The 8,402-nt window shown below is 44.9% G+C and overlaps 1 long non-coding RNA gene across 1 annotated transcript in view; it reads right to left on the bottom strand.

The window, feature by feature from the left end:
- Positions 1–5,995: 5,995 nt before the first annotated feature.
- LOC118156386 overlaps positions 5,996–8,402 on the bottom strand; it is a 4,573-nt gene continuing 2,166 nt past the window's right edge. Inside the window, exon 3 of the long non-coding RNA XR_004746244.1 lies at positions 5,996–7,190. This is a non-coding gene — a long non-coding RNA (uncharacterized LOC118156386). The remainder of the gene's footprint in view (positions 7,191–8,402) is intronic.

Genomic DNA, 8,402 nt, shown 5'->3' with positions numbered 1-8,402 from the left:
AGAAATGAAAGATCCTCCAATAATTCCTTAGGAAGTATCTCTTGGTCTTACATCTAGCTACAGCAAATAGGAGACTAGCTGGACAGCAAAGATCTTCCTAGGCTTGCATAAGGTTTTCCAGCACCATAGGCCAGTCTCCTGACCTACAGGAGAAGGTTCAGAGGCTTGACTGGTGACTGTTTTCTCCTCCTTCTCAAATATCGTGTGGGAGTCAAGCAGCACCTGAAGAAATATATAAATAAATAGATAAATAAAACACACTAAGTGGAAAATTGGTGTTCTTCCACCCAGAACATAACCCCGCTTAGAAACCCAACAGTTGCCTTCATACATCTACCGCCAGGCAGTGCAGCAGATGAAGCCCAAGAGAAAAGAAGCAGTACAAGTAGTTATGCTCATTTAATGACCTTATAATAAAACAGAAGAAGAAGCAATACTGGAGTAATGTAATGGAGACACAGAGAATTTGAGGAGTTTAGACCTATGTTTCACCAAAAAAAAAAAAAATAAATAAAAAATGTTGTTTCTGAATGAGAGAATTTTTTTTGAACGGAGAGAGATCTGAACAGAAACCAGAACAAGTTAAATAATCTGAATGTGTTCACCTCCTCATACCACTGTTGGCCAACAGTTGATATGAGACACCATGCTGTACAAAAGTGAAAAAGAGGTTGATCAATAGTACTTGGCTCCCTGCTACAGACGGTTGTGGGGTGCTCAGATGCACCATGCCTTGAACGTTTGCCACACCAACCAACAGAATTCTGTGGAGTGGCCCAAAGGCATGACTCAGGGAAGGAAATCAGCTTCAGACAGTTGATGTAGTGAGTGTCTTTGCAAGCTGACTTGTAATGTGGATTTCTATATGGCGTAGGATCTTCCTTGCATTTGCACACTATGAAGAACAGAAGACATATTTATGGGAGAGATGGGCAAAGGAGCTGGAGCTGGAGTGTACCAGTAAAGGAATTTCTTGTGGCTGAACCAGTGTTGCTGCTGACAGTGTTTCTGTCCCTGTGCTCAAGTGTTTGATGAGTTAGTATCTATCTCACTTTCACATCTGCCATCCTTCCCATCTGCCTCTCCTCTAAGCACCCAGGACCACAGCTATTACCAAGGTCCTCAGAGCTGTCTGTTTGCCTTATCTTATTCAGAGCCACTTCTGAAGGACCACTTAGAGCACTTCTAGAGCTGATATGAATTTCACCCACACAGTTTGAGATGAAATATTGGTGTTTGCTGGTTCTTTTGGGAAAAAAAAAAAAGCAGCGTGACACAGGAGACTTCTGTAGTCTGTTCCAGGGACGCCTAAAGGTTGCAGCTGCTATTCTTTCTACATGAAGGGCTCTGGAGAATCAGGCTCTCCTGACCTATCCAGATAGCTGGAGCTACCTTTTAAATGACTAATCTATGTGCATTCTAAATGTGCTCTATGACTAATCTGATAATACTATAAAGCCTTATTCCTCTTCAACTGTACAGGTGTCAGGGGACTTGGAATGGGTATCATAATCCAAGACTTCAGAAGGTAACCACTAGCAACACGAATGCAAAACAAGGTTATATAATATGTCCTCACACAACCCTCCCCCAGCACCAACGTCTTCGCAAAAAAGGGAAGATGCCTGGGGAGGGGGAAAGGGCAACAGAGACAATCCCAGGAGTGACAGAGTTTGTCTGAGATCTCAGTCAGTACCAGTTGGTAGTAAGGGAGCTGGGTGTATAGCCTGTGGAGAGAAAACTAGGCACGGTGCTTTCCAATGCACGTGGCAAAGAAAGCTGATGCCTGAGCCTTGCTGTGATACTAGCACCACCATGAGTCTAGGCCACCATGAGCCACAGCTCCCAGAGAGGTCTGAACTCAGGCACAGAGAGATATCATTTGCTCCTCATGTAGACAGATTCCAAGTCATCTTATGGCCCTTCCATCTTGTCATGCTTTCATCCTGGGCGATGTTTAAACTCCTCTGTTTAAGGATAGCCCCAGTTAAATTGTTTTGTTGTTGTTGTTGTTGTTTTTCCATTCTTATTTTTTCCTCCACCCGTGCAGAAATAAATTAAAATCTTAGTTGTGCCTAAGCTCAATATAAAATGAGAAGCAAGTATGTTCAGGTTAGTCAGGAGATTAGAAAACAGGAGCTGAGCTGCACCCAAGCAAACAGAAAAGAGAGCAGATCCGTACTCATGGTTATAAGCATTAATATAATTTTCACTTCCAGAATTGATCACTAAGTTCACTATTAAATAATATGTCATTATTGGAAATCCCATTTATAAGCCTTTCTTAGATTTTTAAATCACTTGAAAGGATTTCCCCAACCGTCTATCCTGAGCTGCCAATAACCACTTTTGTTTCTGCAGATAACCTCTGTAATGTCAGGACAAAAGGCTATCAATACTCATAGCATGTCTTTGAGAAAGACACTGGGAGACAAAAATTAAGAGAGGTGCAGTAGCAGATTTAATGCAAATTTGCAACTTATGGAAAGTAGTGAAACAGACAGACATGGGTGGGTGCTACAGAGATGACGATGGCTGCAGAGGAGCAGCACCAGCCACTGGTGGCAGCCCAGCCCATTCCAAGGACATTGTCCCCACTCCTCAGGGCTTCCTCCAGCCTCTGCCAGCAGGTCACAAAATAAGACCACTGTGAAAGCAGAACTACTCATCACATTTTCTTTTTTTTAATTTTTATTATTATTTTTTTTTCCCAAATGAGGCACCTCTGCTGCCCATTAGCTTTACTCCTCACCTGTTTATTTGGGTTAACTGAATTTCTTCAAAATACAGCCAGACCTAGCGTGGAACAAGGACTCTATTACTGTTAAAAGCTCTTGGCTGTTTTTCTTATGTCTACAACTGAGGTCATTGGGGAACCTACATGATGCAGAGGGAGCTGTTGGCAGGACAGGCTCTGTAGTTTGCTATCAGCAAAGCATGTGCACGGAGCTGTATGCTGGTGCCATTTTCTCTTGATTGGACTCAAGTTAATATTTGCCTTCCTGCCTCCCGAAAGGCACCTGTAGTTTTCAGATTTATTTCTGCTGCTTCTGCTTTTTACATTCTGAGCAGAAAATACGGATTTCAGTGTTTCTGTCCACTAGGTCTCACTGGCAGGATTGCCTGGAGAATCAAGGAAGGTGCAATGCTTGCTGCAGGGAGGCTGCTGAGGACTTGGTTCTCCTCTGCTCCCTGCCCTCACCTGCAAAGGGAATAGGCCCTGTCACTGGTTGTTCCCTCCAGTCTCATCACCATGACTTTTCCTGTGATTGCAGACGGTAAAAGTGGTGGCCCTATTTTAATCTGTGATTCTGGGCAGTGGCTTTCTGCAAGAATTAGTGATATGTGTGTCTCTGTTTCCTCATTTCTGAGTGAACCTGCCATGACAGCACATTGTTCTCCAGTGTACCTGCTCATGTAGCTCTAACCCAAGACTGCTCCACCACCCTGCCCCTGAGTAAGTCTGGGATGTACCACATGAATATTGCTACTAGGATGGCAATGTTCTAATTAAAATTGGGTCTGCACCCACCCTGCTACCCAGGGGTCCAGGGTCCAGCTTGCTGCTGCACCCAGGTGCTGAGGTTGGAGCCCTCAGACATGGCTCCTCCCTGCACAGTGCTGCACAACAGTAACTGTGCAAGGTCATTGTTTGTTTATTCCTTTTTTTTTTTTTTTTTTCAGGAAAATGTTAGGTGGGAGATGGGAGGGGGAGGGGGCATTATGACCATAGGAAAAAGGGGGATATCACATTTCAGCCACGTTCTGAAAAATCATTAGCAAAATCTTAGCACTGTAATAGACTGAATTTTAACTGTAATGTTATTATCATACTAGCGATATTCATACGACGCACCATGGATTCCAACATTTGGTTTAAATGGAAAATGGACGGAGAGAGTGCATGAGGCAGAAAACGAGTTAAAAGCACCCCAAAGAAAAAGCGGAGCATCCCAGACTTACTCAGGCAGTCATTACAGCTATCGGCTGGCAGCAAAAAACGGGAGACAGGGGAACAATACTTTCACCTGATTGATGAAAGCCTGAAAGTTAAGTAAAATAGAAGAACATTTTCAAGCAGTGAGGGTTTTTTTCCGACATAGTGGGTGAAGAAGCCTTTGAAGCTTATCAACACATGCTATCAGCACAGCAGCTAGAAGACAAATATATTTTGTTGGACACTTCAAAAATATTTAGGAAACACTGTAACCCTCGAATGAGCATTGTATTTGAGCAGCACCAATTTTGGCCTCATCATGTTGGAACAAATGGGATCGACAAGTGTATAGCCATACCGAGACAGAATGAGCAGTAGCAAGAGACTGAGATTACTGAAAATGATATGCTTAGAGACAAAATTGTGTTCCATGTGACTGACAAAAGGCTGGGAGAGAGGTTATTAAGGGAGACGGATTTGTGCTTGCAAAAAAGCAATAGACATCTGCCAGGTCTTGGAAGCCACACAATGCTAAAAGCGATAATGTCTGGGCAAAGTATTGAAAAGTCTGCATAAACTGTCAGACGAAGCAGCATGAAAAGTAGCAGATCTAGAGCTCAGCCACATGAGAGCACGAACAAGACATGCAAATCAGCAACAGGCAGAAATGAGAGCGTCTTTCATGCTACTGAAAATGCTTCTGCATGGACACCACAGATGTTAAGGCTGGAGGTGTAGTCCCCCAGCAAACAACACTGCCAGAAATTAAAAGTGATCTAAAGTCTTTGCCTGGGCCATGGGATGGGTACCAAAAGTGGAGGTGAGTTGTCTCAGGTGGAGCTTTAAAAAACAAGACTTCTCTGGTGCAGAGATTGGCACTAAGAAATACCTGCTTTGTAAAAAGAGCCAAGGAGCTGGCCAGTGAGGCACAGATGCTAGTTCACCCAGAAATGAGAAAACAGAGATACCCATATCACTAATTCTTGCAGAAAGCTGAAAGCTGCCCAGAATCACAAAGAAAAATAGGGCTGCACCATGTACCATCTGCAATCACGGGAAAAGACATTGTGATGAGACTAGAGGGAGCAAAAATCACTGTATCTGTAATGGGACAGAATAACTGAAACATTAATGTGAGAACATTACTGTTTTATGAACCCTGTGTGTTGTGCAAATATCCAATTGTAGCTCCTCTGGAAGCTGGGAGAGCGGGGACACAGGAGACCCAGCTGCTGCGACACAGGTTGCCAAGATGTTTTTTCCACTACTTTGACAATGAGTCCTACTTTCTCTTCTTCTGTTCTCACATGTGTGGAATTAGCCCCACGTGGGAGCTACCCCGTGTGATGGCTGGTGGTGCCAAAACACACCTTGAGGACCACGAGGCCACCCTTCACAGCGCTGCTCAGGCACGGCAGAAGGCCAAACCCTGCCACTCAGCCTGAGGGTACACAGGAAGAGAGAATGGACACCTTCGAGCAAAATCACAACCCTGAAGTGTAATCTGCTACCAGCAGGTCCCCATGCCACAGCAGAGAACCCCGGGATGTCTGGTGCTGATGCATCCCAAGGGCAGTGACCTGGACAGCAGTCTGACAAAGCCACGATCCAACCCCAACAGGCAGAAAGGGCTCACTGCTCCACCACCATGCTGCTTTGGTTTGCCTTCGCTTCACCACTCATCCCAGCCCCCTGCAAGGACTTTTCAGGACCACAGCAAAAAGGAATTCGAGATTTATGAGCCAGGCAGTGCTGCATCAGGGGGCAGCCTGTCTGAGGCTATGAGGTGAGGTGGACTTTTAGCAGCACTGGTGCACAGCCCAGAAAATATTGGTGGCACTGTGCCTGGGACATTTACCTAAGGAAACACAGTTTCTCTTGGGACTGGTGATGCTGAGCCAGTCTGTGGAGTTTGGCTTTGCTTATCTGGTTAAAATCAATAGCCTTTGTATTAGCAGTTTTCTCCGAGCAGTGAGCTGCCCAGATGATACCAGAAAGCTGCAGAAGCCTGCCGGTTATTAACTACAAGCCGCTGTCAGTAGTTAACTACAAGTTCCTGTGTTTCCAGCAGCGCAGTTAGGGTTCCTGCTGCAGTCCTGGTGCAGCTGGACAGGTTCCAGTGCTTGGCAGAGGTGCTGAGCCAAACTGTGCCACGGGCATGCACCAGACCACAGCCCACGGCTGCTGGCAGCCTTCAGGTGAGAGCCACTGCCTTCATCGTCCTGCTTTTGCTTGCAGGTAAGTGCACTGGAAGAGGCTGACCCAAATCTTGTGGCAACCTCAGGTCCATTAGCCTAGGTACCGGAGGAAGGGGTAGCATTCAAATGCGTTCTCCAAGCCCCACCAGATATCCTGTCATCCCCCCCGGTGTGCCTGCGTCACAGCCCAGACTCTCCCTTAATCCTCATCCCTTGGCACCGCAGCCAATTAACAGCCTGGAATTGAAACCGGCTGTGGAAACACAGTCTCTGGTGGCAGAGCACAAAGCCTAGATCTGCAATCACACAGGTACACAAGTCTGAGAACCAGGCATATTTTTAAAACTACATCGTCTCTAATGAATGGATTTTCTCAGGCTTAAAACATAATCAGCCCTAAACCTTCCTCTGGCAAGCAGTGGGTGCTTACATTCACACATAGGCTCTCTGAACAGAATTTTTATTTCAGGGAGGATTTTTCCATTCTTTTTGTTAATTGTTCCCAATTTACATACGATGCTTCCCCCCAAAGTTTGTTAGATTTGTCTGCCACATCTGTACCATACACAAAAGTGGTACAGAAAGCTACAGTCTGAACTATGCCAGCTGGGTGTTATTTAGATGCATTTAAGATTTTGTACATCAGGCTGAGCAAGTACAATTCAGCCTGGAGAGTGCTATGTTTGGCAAATCTACTGCACATTGTTATTAAGGAGCAAAATTAAATCTAAAATAGAAACCTCAACACTCCGCTTTATATATAGCTACCACAATATTTTCAAAAGAGCTGTTCACAATGAAACTGGTACGAGGCAATGAGGCATTATTTGCTCTCTGCAAGGCCAGATGACAGCCATCTAGTTTAACCCCCACCACAATGCTGGAACAGATTTCCCAACCAGCATCCCCACTCCCAGCCCGCAGCATACAGAATCTCCTCTGGAAGCTGTCCATTTCGGCTGAAAGCTCCAGCTGAGAAGGAAGTCATCATTCTGGGTGAGATTATGCCACTTTTGTGAGGATGCATGCGAGGATCACACAGTGCTGCAGACAACCTGGAGAGGAACACAGAGAGCCATTGTGACCATGGGTCTGCTCCCCAGCCTGGAAGTCAGACACCACAGGAACAGGCTGCCTCCAAGAGGCTTTATTTCTGCCTTAGGCCTTCAACTAGCCCAGCAACCCCTTCCTCCCTGCGGGGAGGTTTCCCTCTGCAAGCCTGATGGATGACCCTGGGTGAGGGCTGACCTCTCTGCTGGCTCTGCCAACTAGCCAGGGCTCAGCTCTTGACGTATCTCTGGGTACAGCCTCGCAGGTCCTCCTGCAGGTCAGCAGCTCTCGGGTGAAACTGGACCTGTAAATCACAGCTGAGGTGGGCACCCACAGGTGGGCTCATTAAAGATCAGCAGGCTTCTTCAGAAAGGCGGGGGGAGAGGCAGCACTCTGCTCCTGTCCGCATACGCTGACCCAAGTACACAGTGTAAGTGTGAAAAGAAAGTTCATCTGTTTTTGTAGCTGATCAGTCCTTAAGTTGTCCGTCATAAAAGTAATGATCTTCACTTCCTGTCTGCTCTTCTATTGGCAGTTGACCTGTCAAAAAATTAATTTTCTTCCCTTGTTATATGTCACATTGTCCCTCTCAGCATGGTGTTCACAAGTACATTATACAATTTCATCAGCACTGGAAATAAGCCCATCCTGCACATGTACTCAGCGAAGAGATAGAAGTGGTCATAAATAACAGAATCTCTTTAACATGACCTTGGCTTTCTATGAACTATTATGTCTCTATTTTCTCCATTGTTACAGAAGCACAAATGTATTTTATTGATACATCTATTGATATGTATTTAGAAAGCACTGATCAATATCTGGTGTCTTGAAAAAATCCATACTCAAAAGCTTTTAGCCTCTGAACCCATCTCCTGTTTGCCAGTCTGTATAATCAATAGATATATTTGCTAGGAAGCAGAAAAGTATTGACTTGCTAGTAAGTGTATGAAGTAACTCAAGCAATTACTATTAAATATCATTTAGTAATTGTTATAGGAGCCTCTCTGCTGGGAGGCAGCCCATGTCAAAGTCTGGCAAGATGAGTTGTAAATGAAAAGAAATCAACGATAAGGAGTTTGTGTAATATTGTATAAGTCATTTTATTTCTGTCAGGATACCAGCATATGCCTCACACAATAAGAATACTTCTCACAAATCAGAACACCAAGAAATAGTGCCTCATTCCCTAGAACTGACAATAAACACAGAAAAAA

This window comes from Oxyura jamaicensis, chromosome Z (genome assembly GCF_011077185.1).
Source record: "Oxyura jamaicensis isolate SHBP4307 breed ruddy duck chromosome Z, BPBGC_Ojam_1.0, whole genome shotgun sequence".
Classification (NCBI taxonomy): Eukaryota; Metazoa; Chordata; class Aves; order Anseriformes; family Anatidae; genus Oxyura; species Oxyura jamaicensis.
The sequence above is the reverse complement of the archived record's forward strand: the minus strand, read 5'-3'. Positions and strand labels throughout refer to the sequence as shown.